Below are 26,720 nucleotides of genomic sequence, written 5' to 3' on the forward strand. Positions count from 1 at the left end.
TTGCCCCAGTGGTGCAAATTTATGCTGGGCATTTACAGACAGCTTTGTGTAATTGACGAATAACACGTCTTGTATCCAAACTCACACGTTAGTAATAAGTGTTTCTGAAATTAAATATTAACAATCGTTTAAACAGTCAAAGATCATACATGGAACAAGAAAATGAGAGCATGTGAAACAAGATCATTGAACTTAGATTTTAACACAGTGCAATAATTAAAACAAGACAAGCTCCATCAGTTTAGTAAAGACTCCAATGAAGCATCACACTTCGTCTCCACTACTCTGCAATGAATATTTTGCCAAAACAATATTGATGGGACAATGCACTTTTATTCTGTACACGAGTTTCGACAATTTATTACTCAACACTTATTATCTTAAACACCAGTATTCAGGCTATTTAATGTTAGTTACAATCCGCATTACGAAAACACGGTAAACTTGTCAACATTCTGGCGGGGTGGTCCGTCTTTAAGGTTGACCTGGAATGTCCGTATCTCCATCGGGTTGAGAGTGATATCCAGTGATCCTTTCAGTTTCTGTCGATTTTCAACTTTGTAGACGTTATTGTCTGTAAAAAAAGTATAAATTTACTAAATCAATCATTGACACAAGATACGTTTAAAGAAGTCATGTTGGACAGAGTAAAACATTAAATACATGAACTGAACAAATGCAGAAGACAATGATATGTAAATCAGACATTTTGTTTGCATGCTATTGTTTTGGGATCAAATTGTATGGGGTATTATCTAGTTATCTTACTATGTTGTTCAACTTATCCACGGTGTTTTAGTATAAATGTTGACAATACACGTTCAATTTTTTAAAGAAGAATTATGCAAAAAGGATAGTATTAAGAGAAATGCGTTGACATGTCTGAGATTATGCGAGCTAGTGCCAACTCATCTTACACTAACCGTTCCTTAGTGGTAGCACCAACATTTATTATTTATGCACGTGTAGTCTGTCTGTGTTGTTTGCATGTGTTATGTCCCTCGTTCAGTGCCGTCTGTCTGTGTTCTGTGTACGTTTTATGTATCTCATTCAGTGTCGTCTGTCTATGTTGTTTGCATGTTTTATGTATCTTATTCAGTGTCGTCTGTCTGTGTTGTTTACACGTTTTATTTCCCTCATTCAGTGTCGTCTGTCTGTGTTCTGTGCACGTTGTATGTATCTCGTTCAGTGTCGTCTGTCTGTGTTGTTTGCATGTGTTATGTTCCTCATTCAGTGTCGTCTGTCTGTGTTGTTTGCATGTGTTATGTTCCTCATTCAGTGTCGTCTGTCTGTGTTGTTTGCATGTGTTATGTTCCTCATTCAGTGTCGTCTGTCTGTGTTGTTTGCATGTTTTATGTATCTCATTCAGTGTCGTCTGTCTGTGTTGTTTGCATGTGTTATGTTCCTCATTCAGTGTCGTCTGTCTGTGTTGTTTGCATGTTTTATGTATCTCATTCAGTGTCGTCTGCCTATGTTGTTTGCATGTTTTATGTACTAGTATCTCATTCAGTGTCGTCTGTCTATGTTGCTTGCATGTTTTATGTATCTCGTTCAGTGTCGTCTGTCTGTGTTGTTTGCATGTTTTATGTATATCGTTCAGTGTCGCTTGACCTTGTGCCTCTAAAAGGGGTTTTGCGTCACTGATTTATGACTGCTCGGCTACAAACTTACTTTTATCAGTAACAAGGTCACCGTCCACGGTATTCCAGCTTAGCCTTTGGAGGTCAGCAATGGCAAGATTTGCTCCCAGGGTTAATTCCTCAATACTTGCAATGTTAAATGTTACAAAAAGGTCCTGAAAATATCAACAACCAGGATAGGTCAGGGAATTGTATCTTGCTTTTAATGTTTAGACAAGGTAGAACAAATATAACTTTACTATAAGATTACACGAACGATGTATTATCCATCAATCATTGTATTATTACTAGAAGCTTTAACAGCCATGTTGAAATCAATGCTATGACCTTTCAAAAGTTACTATCTGCAATAAATAATTGCCATTTCCAGGCAGAATCAAATGTATGGTCCAAGAAGGATCACCATTTTGTTGCAAATCCAATATGAGTACTTTGGCAGAACAGAACTAACCTGTAGATTAACTGTAACAGGCAAGGACAACTGTGGGTCTTCTCCATTCTCGTAGAAATGTTCTAGTCTAATCAGGTAAGGCTGAGTCTGAGACGGGGATAATGTGGGACCACCCCACTGCTCCAAGGTCAACATATGGATGTTGGCCGGAAGCTCCTGCTTCAGACCGGACCACTATCATAAAACAAGATAATATTGCATGGCTAATTTATAAAGCTCTGCATCAAATGAAAATACAAGGAACTTCTGAAAAGTCTCCTTTGATGTTGAAGGACCACCTGCTTTAAAAGGTCACCTGCCTTATCGGGCCACTCCAAAATCACCCATACGGTTTTTACTATATTATGTATGTATTTTGATTTGACATTCTCTGTGAAATGAGAATGACTTCATCCAGAGTGGGTCACTCTGTACATAACTGTATGAAACAACTGAAATAGTACATTCTAAAAACACATTGGAAACTGAAACTTGGCCCCGTTTTAATCTCGATTTGTCATATAGATCAATGCTTTGTTTCATCGAATATTAACTTTAACACCTGAACATAAATTGGAACTTAACTTATTAGACCTATCCTATTACATGGTTCAGAAGTCTGGGTTTTTTTAAAAACGATTGCCAATTGAAAGAATACACACCCAATTCATAAAATATGTACTTTCGGTTAAAACAACAACACAAAATGACTTTGTATATGCATTGACGGGCAGATCAGATGTACTGTCGCAATGCATTTTGATTATTATTAAATACTGGCTTAAAGTTTTAAGTATGCCGAATGATAAATATGTAAGAACGATCTATAATGTAATTATTTTTTATAATTCCCAAATGAAACAAACTGGGCAGTATATGTTAAAACATTATTGAGTAATATGGGTTTCATCACGTCTGGAATGCTCAAGGAGTTGGTGATAATTCAAGTTTTGTGTCATTTTTTAAGCAAAGAATACGAGACGTTTATGTTCAAAACTTAAACCGCAGATTGTCAGACTCCGCAAGAGCTTGATTATATAGAAACATTTCTAATTTTGAATTAAAACCCAATCTTAAATGTGTTAATGTACAGACATTCAGAACTGCTTTAAGCCAGTTTAAATTATCGTCGCATCGGTTGAATATAAAAGTTGGTAAGTGGAATAACACAATTTTGGAACAAAGACTTTGCCCACATTGTAATGTCTTACAAGACGAATTACATTTCTTGATTGAATTCAGCCTGTATACAAATATTAGATCGAAATATTTTCCAAGATATTATCGTACTCATTCAAATATGTTTAAAACCATAGAGTTGCTTAATTAACAGATCATACTGATTTGTTAAAGAATCTTTCTATTTTCGTGTATAAAGCATTTGCTCAGAAAAAAAATTCATTACTTTACATGATACATGATCATTATATGTTTTAGTACCAGCCGCTAAATAGTTGTATAAGGATTTGTATGTAATAATTCTTTTGATCAACATTTGCTACTATTTGTGTTACTGTAAAATATCTCTACTAGTTAAAAACATATATAAACCGCCAATCAAGTGTTAAATAATGGAATGATCATGTACTATCATAGTCTTCTTCATTGATGTATATAATAAATTTATGTGTGATATTATGTGTGAAAATGAACTTGTGTTCTGTTCTGTTCTGTTTTCTCTACCATGGAAGTTACTTTTATTTAACAATGTAAAACACACTTTATTCTTTTTGTTTAATTCATATACTCAACTAATATATGCGGTATGCTTTGTCACCTACCATTGTGTTGTAGAACATGGAATAATCCTGGTAGTTCATGTCGGTTTTGGTGAAAGCAGTTATGGGTGTAAGGTATGTTCTCAGACCGAATTCTCGGTGAAACTTTGCTGCATCTGATATCTGACCGAAGTGGACATACATCTTGCCTGGACGTTTTTGTATAAAGAACAATGTTTATCAACGCGTAACGTTTCTTGCAATAAGGAAATAGGTCGGATCATAATTCTAAATGTAAGCCTATTTTTATCATTGCCAACAATAGTATTTAATTTGACATTGAAGAAATTATTTACCTCTTATGATGAGTCCCTGTTTGTCAGAGCCCGTTTCATTCATGGGTTCCCCTACACCAAGACTGTCATCATACAGCAGTCTACGGTGAACCTGGCAATATATGTTATTTTTTGTTAGAAACAAAATCCTTTGTATTTTATGCTAAATTCTTTATAAACTTCCTTCATTAATGATGTATTAGTTCATTTTATTCAGTGACATTGCAGGAAATATTAACTAGTATAGGTTTAAATGTGTTGAAATACTTACCATGAGTTCCAGCTGTCCATCTTGTATACTAGCTCCGCCCTGTGACCTATCAGTCAAAACTGTGAACTGCATGCCACTACTCTCATCCTGATTAAAATTGTACAAGTTTTGTGGTACATGTATTTTACAAACAGGTTTTTTTGCCCTTTTGTAGGGGCCGCATTCCCAAAGCAAACTAAGTTATAGTTTTCCCAATCAACAGAAAAATTCCAATCACAAATGAATATATATTTTTATAATCACCATCCTTAAAAGAGAGAATGTACATTGTACATGTTGACTGACTATTATTTTAACAATTGTAACGCAAACTCAGTCTTTTTTCCTGGAAGTAACAAATAAAAGCGTGACGTCGAACTTTGTCCCCATTTTGAGTAGTGTCCTTTTCCCGAAATATATGGAAAAAACTGACTTGTCTTTCATCTTAAACTATTGTATTGTCTATAGTCTTAGTATGCGCAATTATATTATTTAGTAAATCGTAAAATATGTATATGTTCACCTGTTAAGCTCATATAACCTCTATAGCATGTTTTAAAGTGTATATTACCCTGAGGAAGATCCTGCTATTGACAGGGTAATAGTTACCCGCCACAGACTCTGTTTGGTTAAGGTTCCATGTCTTTCGAAAGTTCCGACTAAAAATTGAAGCAAAAGAAACATTTTTTATCGCCGTGTCGAATTAAATACTTAATTAAAATTCGCAACGTTTATTTTTTAAATTATCAATATAAATTAATTTAAGTAATATAAAGTATCTCAATAAAATTTCAACTTATTTGCCAGTAAATCGTATCCATACTTACACTCGTTTGATGATCTCTCTGCCATTGGCGTCTGTGTAAAACGTGGCGTCACTTTTCATTCCAGTGTTAACTCTTACAACCACTTCCTTACCCATCTTGTCCCTGAAGTTTGAAACAATATTTTGTGTGTCAACAACAATATGGTTATCCAGTCTCCTGTTTTTCTAAATTTATGAGAATTTGAAGAGAGATTGCATAATTGTTTATCACAGTAGTGAGATCCTCTTTGGTTTTGTAGTCCATCCTAAACACAATACTATTTTCACCTTTTCATGTATAAGTATTAGGTAATAACTATACATTTTACTTAAAACAAATTGGTATTTATGATTATTTAACATGACAACGAACTCTTCTTTAATGTGGTTAATCATTCTAAAGACAGTATTGTATTCACCGCTTTATTTAATGATGCACTCTTACTCCCAAATAAGGTTTACCACAATTCATTATATATTTTTTATATTCCAAAACGGATGAATAAATGTCCAAAACAATGGTTTTTATGAAACATGCCGAGTTTAATTTGAAAGAAATAAGTATAAAAACGATGTTTCTACCTTATGAGACTAAAGTAGATCACAGTAAATGTTTTAGCATTCACCAATCATTTAGTATTTTTGCGCTTTCTGCTATTAAATACACGGTTACAATCTTGTTATTCGTAAATAATATTTTCCATTTATGCATTATTTAGTAGGTAGTTAAAGGTTTATCAGTCAAAATTGATGTTTGTTACACATGTGTATGAATTGATTTTGAATAAGAGTGATACTTTAAGAGATATTTTACTAACACTATTGTTATTGGTCCAACTGTCCATTCCACCTCTAAATACGGCTCATCTTTGTACTGTCTGGTCACTTGAGTGACCCAAGGGCTGAACTCAGTGTGTACTTCATTCACTAGGGGACCCTGAGAATAAAAAAATAAGATGACAAAAACATAGAGTAATGTAGGAAATTTGTGTCCTTATGAATGAAAAAGACAATTAAATTGAGTTAAACATGTTCTTAAATAAACTATTGAGATTGAGATATCAATAAACTTTTTGAGATTTTGCACCTTCTATTAAGTAATATTAAAGAAGTGTTTCGACGCCTGTTAACTTACGTCAACAGTTACAACAGTTGGAGGGTCAGTCCAGGTTTGAGGGGTGGTTCCATTAGGTCTGAAAATGTAAGCTCCTGAAGACTGAAATTTCCCTTGGCTACAGTTTCCAGCCATTCCGTGGTAGTACACAATGTCGCTTCTGGCGTCCACAGATTGTCCAGTGTGTAGATCTGTTAATTTATCCCAATTGCCGTTGCTATCAAACTTCAGAGACATGTGCTGAAAAATGCCAAACGTATGTTTAGTACACATATTGAAGAAAAAAATACGCAACAAGTAATTCATATGTGTGACACTCTTATTCAAGGTAATAAAACAAATATTCTGAATAATCACGATATACATACCTTATTTTTAATAGCAAAAGGCTCACCACTAAACCGTCTTACGTTTGTCGTTTTTCTAAGCATATGTGTACCTTAAACAAATAACACGTTCATTCACCCATTGAAGGAAACGAACTAAGCATATTTATATACATATACACATGCATTTTTACCACTGATTTTGTAGTTGGACTGGTCCTTACTTTATGCATTGCATTATTTGCCCCTTTTTCTACTTCTAATAAGGAAATCGCCTTTCCAGTAAAATGCATATACATTGTCAAAAGAAACAGTAGAAACTTACCTTCTGACATCTTAATCATGTACGTGCTATAGCCAAGAGCTGGTATCTCAACTCGAAAAACGAGCTCATTTTTCGCCATGTACCCTTTTCTCTCCGGAATATTCTGAGTCCTTTTAAACACTGGTATCATCTGTGGTGATTATAATAGTATTCATACAAACGTTAAACCAGACATACGCTCTTAAACCATTTAACAGCAGACTGGCCGTGTGATTGTAATTGAATACATTATTTAGGAACCTTCATTCAAATCAATTTCTGGGGCCATATTATAATATTTTAGTTATTGGGGCTTTATTTTATGTTTTAGTTATTGGGGCCATATTATTATATTTCAGTTATAAGGGCCATAATATTATATTTCAGTCATAAGGGCTATATTATTTTATTGCAGTTATTGGGGCCATATTATTATATTACAGTTATTGGAGCCACATTATCATATTTCAGTTATTGGGACCATATTATTATATTATAGTTAATGGGGCCCTATTATCACAATGCGTACGACATATTAGCGTTGATATTGATAAATACGTATTAAGATGAAGTATTCCAGATATATAGTCAGTTTAATGAATTAAATTAAAAGTTTTGCCTGAAAAAAAAAACACAAAAAACTATGAACTGACAAATACAACTATTGCATGGGGAGAAATGAAGTCTTGCATCTCAGAAATATCGATTTAAAAAAACGATTGTACGATACAAAGAAACTGACCTGTGTTTCAATGGCCTCTCCAGAAGGTCCCAATACAGAATAGGCTGAGCCAATCACTGGAAGACGAACCCAGTGATTTATCGAGTGACTCAATGGGTTGTAGACTATCATCACAAACTGCATATACAACAACCTTGATTAGTCTTCAATGTAATCGATTTAATACACCAGATATAATGATAGATAGATAGATTTAAGCAACAGCAAAATGAATGCATATTTATCATACAAATGATATTTATCATTAGATATCAAAGTTTTTTTTGTTTTTGTTGCTTTTTTAAACCTTACGTGTTGATGTGTTTTTGTTAGTTATTTTTATCATACCAAGATTTTCATCAATTTGTACGTACCTGTCGATCTTGTTCAGTAATACTACAAGCCGAAATGTTCAGCAAATCGCAAAAGAAAACCCCATAAATCCCTCCGAACCCTTTGGTACCAATTGCCCCATTGCATCGTTCACAACTTTCTGAAAAATACAGTACACGATGTACATTCTAGTTTTATTTTTTATTTTTTACCGTATTACCGTACTCGCGACAAGAATATATTTATAAGTTTTATAAGTTTTCAAAAAATCAAGTATTTCATGATATTGTCGAATGTTTTACATGTTTTAAATTCTTCATACAATACCGTACGGTAAATCTTTTATCTAATTTTATTAAAAAATCTAATAATTTGTTCTCGAAATATCATGATAATACCTGGCATTCAGATCTACCATTAGCCAGCCTCATGGCGTAGTCATAGGCAACCTGCTGTTTCTCTGTACCCCTTAAAATTAAGCAGACACACTTTCTTCGTTAGAATTTGGTATTCAAACTCAGATATACAAAGTGATTACTTTAATCAAAATGTTGAGGAAATGAAGTTATACATTTTGTGTAGGAAGACTTACGAGACAGCATCATGGTGCTGAGCGACGCCCATTGCTTCCCCTGTAACAGCATTTGAAATCAGCAGTAAAATGAAAACTACAGTGACAAGACCACATTTAGAGACAAAATGCTATGGACTTTAGAACACATAATGTAGTGTTTGTCTAATCAATTTGTATGACAGTTGTGATTAGCTTGAACTTGCTGTGCATGAAAAATGCTAAATGCAATCCATACTAAGAACTTGGATCTTTAATGAACTGTTATGGAAGTCTGGTGTCAATCTGGCCAAGGCGTCAAGTTGTCTGCAGGCCTGAATAATCAAAAGATACAACTTCAAGTTACAGTATTTAGTTATTTATCGTTAGCGGTATTATTAAACTACACGTATGCTTCATAGAAAATCTGAATAAAAAAATAATATATTTTTATTTGCAATTAAAACAGTCTTGGCATCATTTTTATCGTTTTACATGAGATTTTTGTTACTTTTCTTATCTTTTCGTAGTTGGATTCTTTGATATTTATATTTTTAATGTGTCTTAAACAATATCTAGAGAGGCTTAAACTTAAAACACTTACCTGTAAAAACGCATTGGTTTCCCTGATATAGCCTTTAAGTGCAGCCCTACTGGTAAAATACCCCGTCATGAAGCTGTGTTCTCGGTATGCATAAGGGTAGAAATCGTCTGACTTGGTCGGCCATGTTTTGTTGGCGCGGTTTAGTTGGTATGTATAACATGAGGGCGTCGAATAGAGAAGGTTTACTTTGGAGTTATCTGTTGTTTGCTGTTTATAATTCAAAACATTTTTCTTTGCTATTAATACGATTATTTTTACAACAAAAGTAGTCTTTTGAACTAAAGTAAATTATGATGAGTTCCCAACTGTAATTCTACACTTAATGAGTGATATCTACTTAATTCTAAACTCCAGTATTCCAAAATGATTTTTATTCCTAACCAGTTACTTTTCACAAAAACGCTCGATCAGAAACACGTGAACTTGGATAGCTGCATACATACCCGCTTGTTGGTGTAATGGATGAGCTTGTCAAGGTTCTTGTACCAATGATGGGCATTCTGGTATTCAAAGTCAGAGCCCATCGTCATCATTATATGGTTTGTTTTGTAATATTTCGCCTGTGGAAAAGATTATCAGAAAATTGCGGTTTATTTTTGTTCATACAATTGCATAAATATACACTTGGTTTTAATAATAAAATTAAATAATGCTTTTAAAACGTCTCCTCTGGATCATTTATTCGAAATGTTTGAGATTATTTATGTCAAACCTTATTACAACAGGAATATAGCACATTACGTACTTGACAACAACTGAGATTGGAAAAAACATTACAAGATAATTATCTAAATTTTAATTTCGAGTTTTTTTTTATATTAATACATTATAATGGAAAGAAAAAATAATAAAACATTTGTTCTATGTATAGTTATTTGGACTATTTAATAAGGAAAAACAACTACAAGTGTTTCTTGTTCTACAGTACCTGATCCTTGGCAGCCTTGAGAAAATCATCCACCTTCTTATCAACATTGTAGTCATGGAGACGGGGGTCATCCTGAAACACACTTTATTCTTGACTCTATCATTGGTACATGACCTAACATACTGTACATATTGTACTGTTCTTACAGAACTGTTCATGTGCATTTCTTTATAACAGTATGTTCTTCACACAATAATCTGTCTTCATATCCAGCGTGAAGCAATGCAGATAGTATTGATAATATGATTTAAATAAGATTGGCACTTAACACATACACATTTTTTTTATTTACCATATTAAAATCATTACTTAATGCTTTTATTTCATTCAAATTACATTACAGTATATTCATTTAACGGATTCAAAGGGCGGTTCCAGGATTTGACGTTAGACGGGGAGTTACTTAGGGGAGTAAGTTTTTGTACAATGATTACAGGATGTTTAAAAAATGGGCAAGCTGTTTCCGATATGAATAGACAGTTATTCAAAGCTTAAGATAGAGATGTTTAAAGCTTCAGTGTGAGGAAAATTGATTTATTCATCCTATCATGGATAACAAATTGGTTAAGCAATAAGATGGCTACGATCATTAAATTTCGGGTTATAGATAGATAAATTTATTCGTGCATATATATGTCATAGTAACAAACCAAATATCTCATAAAGTTATAACACAGACTGATTAACAAAGTATAAGTGATGATATCTATACTAAAGCACAACATCATTAGAATGCTTTGGATACATACGTGCGTAAATAAAGATTTAATTCAATGTGACAAATATATAACACAGGATAACCCATTAAAGTTATTCAACTTATTTCCAGTGGGGTAATGGGGTTGATTTTGGTGTTACTTATAAGGGATAAACACAGGTGGAAGCACACACACAAAGCAAACGTATGGATGTTCCTGATTGTACGGAACTTGTTTGTAAAGCATGCACAACATACACACACACATGGTTCATTGGCAGCCCTCCGAGTATCTCCGAGTATCTTACCATAAATGGTTCATCAGAACTATATTGATTAAAGTCAAATCCACCGGGTGGCTGGTAAAGATTATATAAAACACCAGTGAATAGATCAGACTTCTCTCCTAGAAAAGATTGCAGTTATATTTATTATATTGTACACATAAAAAATACGCCGGTGTAACGTTGTAAAGTGACCCCCATAGAATAATGACCCCCCGGTCATTATTTTATATAAAATAATGACCCCCGGTCATTATTTTATATAAAATATTGACCGGGGGGTCATTATATTATGACTGGGGGGTCATTATATTATGACTCCTCACACGTAGAAAAATGACCCCTCACGTAGAAATGTGACCCCCTATAGAATAAGGACCCCCCCCCCCCAATCCAAACCTTGACCTAACCTATCTAAGGTACACTTGCACAACATAATTATCTTCATCCATAGACATCGGAGGAGAGATGGCACCCGTCCGTGCATGCGTCCATACTGCACGTTTTTTTTTGACCGCAGTTAGATGGAATTGATCCAAGCTTCAGGGATTACCACTACCGATGCCTATTTGTGTGGAAAGAAAAAATGGTTAAAGTCTCCGACCGAGAATCACTTGCCCCTCACCGTTGTGAGTTCGACGCCTACCAGGGTCGTGTATGGGTGACAGGCATACAAACTGTGCGCTGCTCAGTTTATCATTTAAAACATAGGCGATGGACTGCATAGGAACGTTCCATCAACAAAATACGCAACTACTTGTTGTAATTTACGGCCTGTTTGAATATCAACAATCAAAAATATTTATAATCACATAACTAGCTAGTTTTCAGGGGGCGAGGGTGGCTGGATTTCAATCTAGTATCGTTGGACTTCTTACCAGAACTCGTCTAATCCTGATCTGATGTAACATACTTCGATAGCTTCCTCGCCTAAGAATCGAATCTGTGCAACTGGATTAGGAGTCAACTATATAAACCTCTCTGCGATTGAAATTAAATAATTATTAATTATACAAGCAGAATCACTGTAAGTGCACTGTAAGTGACAAGTGTTTGTTAGTGATTTGAATCATTTTCGTAGTCATCAAAGTTGTATAGTGATTAAACGTCCCACACAGATTAATGGAACTAGCAATGATGAATGACTTAAAAATATTATCCCTTTTTTCTTTTCATGACCATTCGAAAAGTGGTTTTAGAAATCATTTAGCACAAAAAGGATAAGCAATTCATGCAAAAGATCTGAGTTACAGGTTAATTACAGCAACCTCTTATTATCATAAATGTTCTTTCTTCCCCAGGACTGTGTACCATTGGAACAACCTACCACTTACTGTTGCCCTCCTCCCTACCCCTGAGCAGTTCAGTGCAGCTATATTTAAGAAATGAACGCCTTCTCGCGTCGGTTCACGATTATATGAATACAACAAGTCTCGTGCATAGTTCGTAAACCCCGAAGGGGTTTACGTTAACTATGCACGCTACTTGTTGTATTCATATACCCGTTGAACTATAGCGAGAAGGCGTTCATTTCTTATATTTATATTATCATTTATATTATTTCTACTTATATCAAAAGAATAATAGTCGATTTATTGGATTATCTTCTAAGAAAATCGATTGCATCTTATTAACACGACGATCGCGTCCGTTATTCGGAAGAGCGGTGGCCAGCCCATATGACGTCACGGAGACTTGTTTATTTCGTATGTGCCAATCAGATTGCGTGACGAAATATCTCGCTCATTTTTTGAAGGAATTTAACATTAACTTGAGATATATTTTAACCTTAATTAGAAGACGTGTCGCGCACACCACCCAGATCCGCTCGTCAAAGGTCAAGGTCACACTTGGAGTCGGCGCAAAATCCGTGTCCGGAGCATAACTTCTATATGGATGGAGGGATTTTAATATAATTTGGCATAAATGTTCTCCATGGCAAGGCGGTGTGTCGCGCGAAAAAATTATGTCTCTGTGGCAAAGGTCAAGGTCACACTTAGAGGTCAAATGTCAAATAACAAGTTCAAGGTTACATAGACCTTAAAACTGAAAACGGTTTCCGCTCAATAACTTAATTATTGTTCAACCTTCAGCTGCCAAACCTGATAGGATGATCACCCATATTGAGTAAATGACCCCTATTGTTTTTGGGGTCACAATATCAAAGGTCAAGGTCATTATCATTCTTTCATCTTCACAAATGTCCATTATGAATCTTTCTGTGAAAATTTAAACCTACAAAGCGGGCTCGACATCTGCCCGTGGGCATGCAGAATGTATTTCTAGTTAACCCTTTTAAACATTCTTTTAAATCTTTTTAAACTACTCTTTAAACCTTCTTGCGATTTTGACGCGCAACCATGTCTACGTCCCCGGGGGTGTTTGACATTACCGGAAGACAGACAGACAGACGGACGGACGGACAAACGGACAGACGGACGGACATACTTCTAATTTTGACCTAATATGACTCAGTTTTAAACTCACTCGAATTAACTAGCATTCTGACCAAATTTTATAAAGATTCATATAAAAATGTGGCCTCTAGAGTGTTTTTACTTTTGTGTGAATATAGATACGGGTCTTGGTAGCATTATCGTTGAATTTGCTAGATCTGATTTTATCACATGACATCGCTTGTTTTTCATGTAATATAATCATTACGAATTTCTTTATATTTAACACGTGTAATATAACTTTGACGTGACTCATTTCCGCCAATACATTCCATATAGAAAAAAGGCGTGAAAAGCGTGCGTACTCATAGCGTTAAAAAGGGTTTATTTTATATGTTTTATTTTTATGTTTTAAGTCATGTGATAAAACGAATCTCACATTCGTTGTCAAAAAATATAATATTTTATTAAACTCGTTCAAGAAAATGTTATAAAGCTCGCCCGAGGCTCGCTATGTAACATTTTCTTGAGCTCGTTTAATAAAATCTTATATCATATGACAACTCATGTGAGATCCTATATATCCGTGGTTCGGGAGTGTTGTTCGGTATATAATAAGGACAATTTCATAAACGAAAGGACTTTTTATTTAAAACTGTATGGAATATAGAGGCGAATCCAACAAAACGTCCCAGGGTGTTGACCTGTGCTTTGGTAAAACTACATGTCACATATGTTTATATCTTAAGCTATTATTTTAGTTAGTAAATCACACAAGGTATATTTAGCACGCATTGTTATGCTCATCAGATGCAATATGTTAAACCAAATTTAGCATAAATTGTATCGTTCTCCACTGAGTTGTTGATTTATTCTTGCACGTGTCACTTATCAATTAAGTATGTTTTCGACATCGCTCCAGTCACATACTATATTGAAAATATTTGCATCCACCTCGTCAGATAACCCACGCAGCCCTTCTACATTGTAAGGCGTGTTAGTAAAAGCCTTCACATATACAGTCTTTACACTTTTGTCAAGTTTTAATAGCAAGGCTTCGTCTGCGTAACAATTCACTAAAGCAGCATCTAATATGTCATCACTTATAAGGGCGTGGTATCTTTCTGGAATGTGGTTCCGAATTCGTTTGTATGGCTTTCTTGAGAACTCTTCGCCATCTACCTCTAGCACCGGGACAAAATGGTCGCTGGAATTCTGAATGTACACTGCTCGACCCCTTAAATTACCACCAATGAGGCCTAACGGTTTGTATTCTAACCAACGCCACTGTTCCTTACTGCCATACTGTGAATAAACATACACAACGCTTCTGGTGAGAGTTGCAAAAGCAAATATCTCCACTTCTGTTCCCCAAGTGTTTTCGGAGGCCATCATTGACGTGTCTAGATATCTGGAAACCGAATCACGTGTAATGCCTTTCATTAGAGTTTCGTTTTCTTTCATGAAGTCAACAATCGCTTGCCTTATCAAGCTATGGTGTGTTTGTACGCCAAAAACTAAATAACTGAATGTTCTAAACAAACAATTGCCATCCCCACGCATGTTTACAGTTTTAGTAGGTTTGGCGTCTCGTCGTATATATTTGTCTGGACCGGATGCATACGTGTTTTTGACTGCCGACTTAAATACACTCGAGATTTGTTCCTGCCATTCTTGATTAGATGGTCTGAATTGAAATGGTTGGGGTTCTTGATTAGTAGATTCTGTAGAATTGGTAGGTTGTGTTGCAACATCTTCTCGCGATACTCTTCTCTTTTTTGGAGGGAGATTGCAGTCGTCAGATTTATCGTTTCTTTTTGCAGGTCTTTCAAACGCTTTCTCGTTTGCTTGGGTTCCTGTTTCTTTGTTTATTAGACTGTGGTCATCTTTTGGACCTTCAGTTGGTCGCTTTTCTGTGTTATCTGTAGCAGCATCGTCATTACTCTGCCTATAGCGATTCAGTCTGTTCCCACTTACACTTGTTTTCATTCCTTCTAGGAAATAAGTGCCTTTTCCAGTTACTTTTGTTATTTTGAATGGTCCTTTCCATTTTAGACCCAATTTCCCTCCTTTTCTCGTCAATTTTCTGGTGTTATGAAGAAGGACTTGGTCGCCGACTTCAAAACCTGCTGTATCGTCTTTAGGTAGTGAAGAATCGTAATATTTCTTCTGCTTCGATTGTGCCGTTTTAATATTGGACGATGCTTCTTTTCTGTTGCACGACAGTTTAATGAACGAGTCTATTCTTTCCTTTAGTGACAATTCAGAGTCTTGGTTATCATCCGATTGCATTGCTAAGTCTAGTTCTATTGGTAAGCGTGCGTGCCTTCCAAACACAAGATAGAATGGTGTTTGTTTCGTCGACTCATGTTTAGACGTTCTATAGGCAAACAGTACGTATGGTAACTTAATGTCCCAATTTTTCTGCGACAAATCTACACTGTGCACAAGCATATCGCACAAAGTCCTGTTAAATCTTTCAGTATGTCCTCCTGTTTGTGGGTGATATGCTGATGCAATTCTATGTTCTATCCCAAACTGCTTGCAAAACTTTTCATTCAAGTCGTTGCAGAATTCTCTCCCCTGATCCGTTATTAATACGCTGGGGCAACCATGTGTCGTGACAAACTTTGTGAATACTGATAGTACAGTTTCAGATGACTTGTCTGGAATCCCTTCTGCCTCTACCCATTTTGTCAAATATTCTGTTATAACGACAATGTACTTGTTTCCTGAAATGTATAAATGTAAGCATTTTACAATACTTATTTTAATCAACGATGCATTGTCAAAGACAATACTAGTATATCCCCAGCCGATAGATGTTTCTTTTCAAGTTTGAGTTTGCATAGAAACTAGAATTTCATTCTGCATGTCTACGGGCCAGCATCGCAGTTTTAAGATGTTGCATAAAAATTCCCTCATGCATATAGGATATCCTCTAGAAAAGCACTTCTAATGACCTCTGTTATCTTTACCTTTAACTGGAGACCTGGTTGATGCGTGCGACACTAGATCTCATGGTAGTTAACATTTGTGTGAAGTTATAGTAAAAAAAATCTCTTCATGCAGTTACCAGATATGCCCTGCACAAGCATTTATCAGTGATCTCTAAGAAGACCTTTACCTTTGACCCATAAACCCAGTTCATGCGCGCAGAACTAGAACTCATGGAGGTGATCACTTGTGTGAAGTTTTTACAGAAATTCCTCCATTTTCATTCAAATTGGAGTTATGGTCCGTAAAAATCAGGACGGACACATGCACGCACATATAGCGAACATCAAAACCTGGCGACTAAGGGTCGAGTTCACCGAAGGTGGGCTCGACAAAAATGGAAGGAAAATAAAAAAGCACTACTCTGTTTCTTAATAATATCTTTCTCAAGTTTACAGTTGATATGTTCTATACAAACTACTTTAAGAAAAAAATCCCCCATTCATTTCGCTTGAAAATTGCAAATTGCTAGTCAAATGCTATAACTCTTAAAAAAAATAATTGAAATCTGGCCAATAGTCTTCAAGAAATAGCCCGGAAACAAAATTTGGACGGACGGACAGACGGGACAGACGGACGGAGGGCAATCCTATCTCGGTTACACCGGTAGGGGAGTTCCATAAAAAAATTCAATGTACTTTTGGAGATATAGTGGAATCCAGTTAGGTTAAAGATGTGTTGAATGTTTTTTAAAGCAGACAGACAGACGGACGCAAAAACGAAAAAAATAAATAAATAAAAAGACGTGCATAATCTCCATATTGCCCTTTATCACTATTCCAAGTTTCATGAATTTTTTTTAAGTATTTTGAAGATATCGCGGGATCCAGATTTTCGGACGGACGGACGGACAGACGGACGGACGGACAGACTGACGGAGGGCATTCCTATAGTCCTCGTAGGGGACTAATAAGCCTGATCATATTTGACTGACAGGTCATAAACAGCTGGTACATTGACATATCAGCTGGCAACCGTCGACGGCGTTTAAGTTACAGAACTATCAAAATTTAATTTAATAAACTATGGTTTTCCCGTAAAAATACAGAACTATCAAAATTTAATTTAATAAACTATGGTTTTCCCGTAAAAATACGACATATATTTACAGTGCTTAAAAAGAAATGCAGTTGCTTTCGCACATGGCCCTGTTTCACATGGGCGGTCGCTTTGCTTGTAACTAATCGTAAACTGCGTAAAATCTATTTCAGTTTACCACCACTCAACAGGTGCATTACCGATACGTCTCTACCGCTCCAGTAACTAAAAATCTCAAGTTAAACTGACTACAATGTATTACAACGTTTCAAATGAGTACGGTGGTACAGAGGTGAAATACCCAGTAGGTTGTTTTCCACCATCATTTAGCATTAACTTCACCGTCAAACCACGTGAAGACTGGACATGGTGATTTTATCAATATAAGTATATTGTAACTTAGCAAACTGATCCTTATAGAAATATGAGTCGCATCATTACTTTTATGCATAATAGTGACTAAAAATGAGCAGTGCAACCGTTGGTACTATGTGAAGGGCGTTTTCTATGTGTAGGGGAGATGTAAAATTATGACCCCCAGTCACAGTTTATGACCGGGGGCACAATATTATGACTCTGCCTCACACAGAAAATAACCCTCATATAGTGGTTTGTGTGAGACTCATTTTCCTATGTGTGGAGGAGTCGTAATATTATGACCCCCGGTCACAGTATTATGACCCCCCGGTCATAGTATTATGACCCCCGGTCACAGTATTATGACCCCCGGTCATAGTATTATGACCCCCGGTCATAGTATTATGACCCCCAGTCATAGTATTATTACGGGGGTCATAACATTATTATGCCCTGTGGTGCCGCATAGCGGTGTTGCCGCATAAAGGTGGTCGGACTCGTTTATGCGGTGATTTTCAACGCATATAGAGGGTGACCACCTTTATGCGGCGACATGCCACGCATAAAACAACTAGATATGTGTCCATAGGACACTGGTGCACCCCTACATGATGCTTAGTAACATGTTATATCATTTGATCTTTAGCGCATATTAAGTTTGTCTTAAAAAGGTTGTTGTGCTCAAGCATGAAGAAAACTAATAAATAAATAGCAAAGTTTTAGTCACTTTTGGGAAATTTCAAACTTTAAAGTCCCATAAGGCTTTTATTTTTATGTTAAAAATGGGTTTAACATTTGTCTAAATAGGGAATGTCAACAATAAAACGTAAAGAAACACTCACTTTTAATTATCCTACATGTAAACATATAGTAAAAAGAATTAAGGGAGGTAATAAAATATTTTGTTTTCCTTATAATGCTTATTGGATATACAAATCTGTTAAAAAGCTTTAAGAAAACAGTTATTTCTTATATAATTTAACTTGAAAAATATATAATTTCTTTAGTATACTTTAGTCACAAAAATAGTGGCAGCCACTCCAAACACAAAGGCCTTATGAGGCTTTAAATTTGAAGGTCAAGGTCATTCAGAGGCCAAGGTTATCTTCATATTAATTTTTTGAAGGTCCAGTTCAAAGCTTTGTTGTGTTCAAATATGAAATTAATAAGTATATTAATACCAAAATTATTACTTCACAAATATTTCCTTATATAATGTATAGTGAATAAAACAACAAAGGGCCATAATTCTGCTAAGACTAAACGCAGCAAAAATTCCTGTCTGTACGATCATCAACATATTAAGGTTGATCATCTGTGAAAGTTTGAACAAAATCCCCCAAGCGGTGTAGGAGGAGTTGCGTTCACAATTTTTTTTCCATATATAATGTATAGTGAATAAAACATCAAAAGGCCATAATTTTGCTAAAACCAATCACAGCCAAAATTCCTGTCTTTACGATCATCTACACATTAAGGTTGATCATCTGTGAAAGTTTGAACAAAATCCACCAAGCGGTGTAGGAGAAGTTGCGTTCACAATTTTTTTCCCTATATAATGTATAGTGAATAAAATATGCCCCCACTTAAGATGGAATGACCTTCGGAACTTAAGACTTTTTCAGAGGAAGAGAGAGTGAGTACATAAAACTAGATCCTGGTCTGGTTGAAACTTCATAGAAGTAACTAGTAATTATCGTTTATGTTTTAATGGGTTTCTTTATGCGGCGAAAGGGGGCCTTTCTGCCGCCTAAACATGCCCTCTGCATGCGTTGAAAATCGCCGCATAATTTTGTTTGACCATCTTTATGCAGCAACACCGCTATGCGGCACCACAATGCCCCGACATATATTGTCTACGAGTCAAAGTCACCAGGGTCTACCAAAGCAGCCCAACAAACCGACAGACAAAACTTACCCTGATAAGAGGTTTCTAGAGGACCTATAAGGTCCATGCCCACTTGCTTGAAAGCCTCGGCGGGAACTGTGATAGGTCGCAGTGGCTTCTTTGCTTTCTTCAGGTTCACCTTTCTTTGACAGTTGTCGCAGTTCTGTATAAACGTGTGTACATCTTCGAAACATCCTTTCCAGTAAAACCTAGTCGAAATCTTTTCCCATCTGAAACAAAGCAAACATAACTATTAGTCCAGATAAGTTACCAAAATACAGTCAACCTTGCCTTAGCGACTCACTGATTTAGACAACTTCCTGCCGTATACGACCCTGTTTACGACCGCCTGACGTAAAAAAATCTATATAAAGTCACTGACTGAATTAAAAGACTCCCTGTCTGACGCCACAAACGACCGTAATGTTTGCACCCCGTGATGATAATATGGCTTAATTAAACGAATTTCATGCATTTTTCAGTCATTAACATATAGCGCTTCGGATCTTGGATTTCTTACCAGCGTGTTAACTTTACTGTGTGCTATGGCAAAAATGTTTATTTTTCTCTTTTATTATCTGAGTTAAGTCAATTTAACCATAACTTCTAATATGTCCAAAATTGGACGATCTGTGGATGCACGAGTTCATTTTATATAATCCGTACGAACAACTTTTCTTGTGAGAAAATCGAATTGGAGCTACCAACCTAATTAAAATTTCGAAATTTCAAAATCCCTGCTCCTTTTAGTATTACCAAACAATAATAAAATATGATGGAAATATAATCTCATATAAACCTATCCATTACCCGATGAATAAACGCGGGATTTGAAAACTCAACCGATGTGCAGTAATATGATATCACGGCAGACAAAATGGCTTGCAAAACAAGTAAAAAGGAATTAGACAAATAATAATGCAAATACGTATACATATTCTAAATAGGGAATATCTTATATCAATTTAAATACCATAATCCAAGAAAAAGACAGGCATCAGGATTTACAAGAACAAATAATAAATTGAAACACTTGACGTTAGTGGACCTGAATTAAAAGACTCCCAGTCATACGTGACCTTTTTGTTAAGGTCTCACGGAAAGTCACCTATTACAAGTTTCACTGTAGTATCATTACTAAAAATAAAGCTAGCCATGGATGCACCTGAGACAAGTTGAAATCCAATACATGTTGTTCTAAATGTTCTAAATGACGATAGAATTATTAGAATTAGTTTTGAGTTTACATAAGCAACTTTCAATGACTGTGGCGTAGTGGTATAATGGAAGAATGCGGAACACTACACATGTTATGATCATGGGTTCGATCCTCATAAGTGCACAGATACAACCTTTTCCTTTTCGGCGGAATTCAAATACTTTCCTGGCATTCTTATAGTTTACTTGGAGGATACTGTCTACTTATTATGTGTACTCGGACCTTATTTGAATTATACATGCAAAATCGAGATAAGTGAGGTTCTCGTGATTTAGATTTTTACATAACATTACTAAATACAAACTATGTAATTCTTTCCAAAAATGAAATAACAAGAGCTGTCACTGTAAGAGACAAATGCCCCCCTAGCACATTGACCTTAATTTGACCTTTGACCTTGAAGGATGACCTTGACCTTGAAATGTTTGAACTCAAAATTTGCAATTCTGTGAAGTTTGATTCAAATCCATTCAATAGTAAAGAAGTTATGGCTGAGACACGAAAAAATTGAACTTTGACCTTTAAGTGTGACCTTGACCTTGGACCTGGGGGACCCGAGAGTTGGATGCGACACACCGTCTCATGGTGCTTTACAATTCTGTGAAGTTTGATTCAAATCCATTCAATAGTAAAGAAGTTATGGCCAAGACACGAAAGATTTGAACTTTGACCTTTAAGTGTGACCTTGACCTTGGACCTGGGGAACTGAGAGTTGGACGCGACACACCTTCTCATGGTGCTTTACAATTCTGTGAAGTTTGATTCGAATCCATTCAACAGTTAAGAAGTTATGACGAAGACACGAAACGGGACGGACGGACGGACGAACGAACGAACGGACGAACGGACAGACAGTGCAATCACTATATGCCTCCCACTTTGTGGGGGGGGGGGGGCATAAAAAAAACTTCCTCACTTGAGGTTCGAACCCACAACCGCTATCGTCATAGATCTGAACGATACCACTGGGCCAGCGACTCTATATGAGAAATTAATATCTGTAATTTCATTAAGTACAGAGCATTTTAGAGGACAATTAAATTAAAGTGAATATGCTAATGCATCAAGTAAATAAAATACTTATCAAAACAATAACATTTACCTGGAGTCATCCGATCATTACACCCCTATTTATTGACAATAAACTCGTATCTCATAATCAGCTTTTTTAAACGGACTATACTTTAATATTGCACACTGCATATCAAAATAAACCAGTATCATTTACTATTGGCATGAAAAGCGGACAATATATAGACAAAACACTTTATTTCAGTTTTATCTAATAATGGAATGATCCAAAGACCTGTTCACCTATATTATAAACTTTAAAATCAAGTACCGTTATATATTCTTTACCTTTTTCAGTATAATGGTTTTGTCAGCGAAAACCAAAATATTGCGTTCGGACTGTTCTCACAATATATTTACAGTTATTATAATCGAAAATTAATCATAACTGATACAAAGATCTAGAGCTTAATGTTAGTTTGTAAAACGACTCATCTGATACGCCTTATTTATACATACATGACTGTTTTAAAGCATGAAATAACTTTGAGAGTATCCCCTGCCTGTCGGTTGTTCGCTCTCAGTGTCCGTGTCCGTCATAATCCGTACAAGTCTAATAACAAGATAGTTGTCTCGTTATAACGAGATACTTAGTCGTTTTTACGAGATATTTATCTCGTTATTACGAGTTCAGTCACGTTTTGACGCTTTTGTTATTCAGCTTTCGTACTAATTTAAATAATCTTAAATGTCATATCTAACACAGGCTCACAGGAATCACAAGTTCCTTTTTGGTCATGATAATGAAATCATTATATCAAACTTACGTTTTTGAAACTCCCAAATGTCCTCCGTGATCTGATGCATGCATGCTCTGAATGATGTCATCTGTCTTCCCTTTCTTAACAACTTGCAAACGTTTTGATGAGCTGGTTTTCTTATAATACAACCCGTCATCAAAAATAAAAGGTTTGCACTTTCTACGAAAATTCCTCTTTTTGTTCTTGTCTTTTACAGAAACGGGATACTTCCCATTTTTTACAAACTCTACAACATCTGTGTAATCTTTCTCGTCCATGCTGCAAGGTTGGACTGACTGCTTACCACAGACCTTTATATATACACGCGTTTACGTAGAACTGCTTTCGGTGTCGCTGTCGTTTTCTTTGATGTTGAACGAGCGGCTTTTCTGAGGTAAATCAAAGGAACTATTTTTAGAAATGATGCAGTCTGCATAAAACATAAAAAACACCGCTCAGTGACATCATGGACTTTGATGTAAGTCATGGCACGAACAGTGACTGCTTAAATAGCTCCTCAAAGCCTTGCATTTTTAACACATTCGTTTTAAGCAATGCCTCCACGGTATGAACAAAGGCTATCTAACGTCAGATGAAGTAGAACAATGTTGTCTTTGAAGTTGAATCATATACAGCTACGTTAAAGCGACTTATGTATATTGTATTACATTGATGATAATTTAAATGAAATTCAAATGGAAGCAATTTTATATTTCATTTCAATAGATGTAGACACAGCAGCTTCTGCAGCAGTAACATGCAGCGGCTCCAGAAGCAAAAACAACAACAACAAATATAAAAGCCATAGAAACACGACAGTGACTTGAATTGATATAGATATGTTAGTAACAGGCTAAGTGGGGGGGGGGGGGTCAATATTTTACAGATAAAATCGGGGGGTCATTATTTTATAAGGGGAGTCAGTATTTTATAGAAAATGGTCATTATTTTATATAAAATAATGACCGGGGGGTCATTATTCTATGGGGGTCACTTTACAACGTTACACCGGCAGCCACACGTACCAGCATTAATCAATTAATAGTTCAGAGAATGGTGAAATACATACACTAATTGCCAAGATTTTAATTCCATAATATAAACATTATTTACAAAAGCACGATCTTGAATCATATACCTAAGTTATCAGGACTTCCATGCCACAGCATCTCCATTGTCGTTGTGTTTAGGCGATGATTCTTGTCTTGATAATCAAGGCGACCAAAGAACAGCCCGTCAAATCCAAACTGTAGTGAAAAAAGTTATGTTGATTAACCGTCGTAGACAGATGAAGCTCTTCTCCCTGTTGACACTAATCTTAAAAACAGGATTTTAGTGAATGGATATTTTCAAAAAGTTTTCTTTTACTTCATTACAAAGAATATTCTTGTAGGACAGCACGAATGATTATACAAATATATCCTGCTCCTTTTCACATCTACATTGATATCTTACATTTTCAAAAAAAATGTTTTTCGACTAGTGTTTGCAATGCAAGCTTTCCAAAACACGACACTTATCATGTGTTGCTATCACCTGTGCGAACAGAGAAGCCTGCTCTCTCGAATGACCGAAAGGATCAACCTGCCAGCCAATACGAGGCCTCCCACATTCCCCAAAGTTTTGTCGGAGGAACTCAAAGCCCAGGGCATGCTGGTCTATAATAGCGTTATAGTGAGTGGAAGCCTCGTCATTCATGCACCAACCTCCCAGGATAAATTCGAGCTGGCCTGGGGTAAATGATTTGTTTTAATTTCAAAATAAATAACCATCAGATAAGTCTGTACATAAATAAATAGCAATTATGGTTATTTTTAGTTCAGCATATACTTAAATTGTATAAAAATACAAATATATTCTAGAGAAATGTTAATAGTTTAACACTGACAAGATATCTTAGGACGATCGAGTTTTCTGAAGCATAAACTTAACTTGGTCCAAAATAGTATATATGCAATATCGGTTTGGTCGCAATTCTTGATTCGGAACGTGAATATACTGTGGATTATATTTGATTATAAATGTACCGGAATTTACAAGCCCCTTTACGACCGTTTTCATATTGTCTTCTTGTTCCCGCCACCAGCGAGCGAAAAACGCAATCTCCACGTAGATGAAACGCTTGCTCGGGTCGTTCACAAGCTCGGGTATGACGGAGTCAAGGACGTATTGGACACCAGCATTTTGGATGTCGTTGCGCGCTTTATATGATGAAAATACTGCATTATTGAATTACATTGAGACAAGTAAACAAATGCATTAGTATGAACAATACCGGTGTATCACTGCTTGAAATTAAATACAATTTACTAGTAACATTTAAAAAATGATCGAAGTGGTATTAAAAGGCAGTGAACTCATAGATGCAAGTAAACTTATTACTTATCAACATAGTATTCACCAAAACTGAAATTATTTACAAACATGTTAGACCATTTACGTGTGTACTGCCGTCTGATAACTGAACAAAACAAATGGTATCTTATATATATCTCAATTTATCTAATAAGAACGATTAAGATGTTCTCATTGCTAACTCAACGCATGTCAATAATACATTTCTACTGATAAAAAGGTTATCATACTTAAGCTACTGAAGTAGGGACTTCAATGATGAGTCCAGTGGCCAAAAAATAACTATGAACAAATTTTAAAACCAAAGCACACAAAGCGACTTTTTATGATTGAAACACTCCAGTCTTGCTTCAAAAATACAAAGAAACTAACGTCAAAATTCAAATTTAAAGTCTTTAAAACATTTAACATATTTACCTCCATAGTAGTACTGATCTACAGTTTTCAGCCAACCAACATCATCATGAGTATGAGGAACTAGGTGGACATTGATCATATCATCCTTTACGGCATTGCAGCTCTGAATTGTGAGTAGTTTGTATACATACATGGGCATTGCATCATACAAAGAAAACCACAGGGACGAACCCACCAAACAAGAACAGTCAAGAGTTAAGCAGTGAGCTTGTTTAAAGACATACGATCAAATGCCATTAGACAATAAACGCAACAAAACTGCAACAAGACAGCAGACAAAGATTGTTTCGAAAATATTATGGACTTTTTTAAAACGTGGGATTGCAAAAGGAGCTATGACTGACAGCAAAACAATGGTTATTTTAACGTAAAGGATTAAATAGCTTGCACATATTTTGCATATACACTTAGATGTCCTCTTCAAAACAGATGCATTGAAAGAACGAATCAACTTACAACATATCCGCATTGTTTTTCTTCGGGTGTTGGAATTGCTCGACACAAACAAAGCAGAAAAGAAACCACGAATGTAGTCCGATGCATTTTCGTCTACTTTACCTAAAAAAAAATCACATATATCACATACTGTACAAGTATGAAGATTTTAAATTAACTAGTACGAAGTTTATCAGACATGATAAACTCGCTATGAACCAGCAGTTTTAAACACGTATATTCGTATTGTCCGAGCTTTATATTATTTTCTTGTATATCATTACATACATGTATTACTGCTAATTAAAATGTTACTGCATTTATAACCCGAGTTATTGAAATTATACACGAGCGCTTCCTGCGAATGTTTAACTTCAGTTACGAGGGTAGTGGACGAAGTGAAAATTTGATATTTTCAACTTTTTCCCTTTTTTTAGCCCACGTTTACCTCAAAATCATATGTTAGAGTGAACAGGGCTGGGAAGCAATTTCAACGAAGTCAATATGGCGCACTTGTTTTTTTTAAAAAAAACCTGCGATTAACTCTCATTTTATATCCTTTTGAGGCATATGATTAAATGAAAAATTGTTGGTTTCAGTGTTGGATCGCTATATAGTTCACCTCGTGAACAAAACAAGTAAATCATCACACTTGTGGCTACGCCACTCATGAAATATAGCTTTTGGTGCTCACTCGGTAACAACTCAACGATGATACAACTAGTTATAGTCAGCAATAATGATTGTCTTATCTTTTAAAATGTCTTA

At 35.6% G+C, this 26,720-nt stretch overlaps 1 pseudogene; it reads right to left on the reverse strand.

The window, feature by feature from the left end:
* Positions 1 to 391: 391 nt before the first annotated feature.
* On the reverse strand, positions 392 to 26,079 carry LOC128242533 (lysosomal alpha-mannosidase-like; annotated as a pseudogene).
* Between the last annotated feature and the right edge of the window lie 641 nt (positions 26,080 to 26,720).

This window comes from Mya arenaria, chromosome 2, assembly GCF_026914265.1.
Source record: "Mya arenaria isolate MELC-2E11 chromosome 2, ASM2691426v1".
Lineage (NCBI taxonomy): Eukaryota > Metazoa > Mollusca > Bivalvia > Myida > Myidae > Mya > Mya arenaria.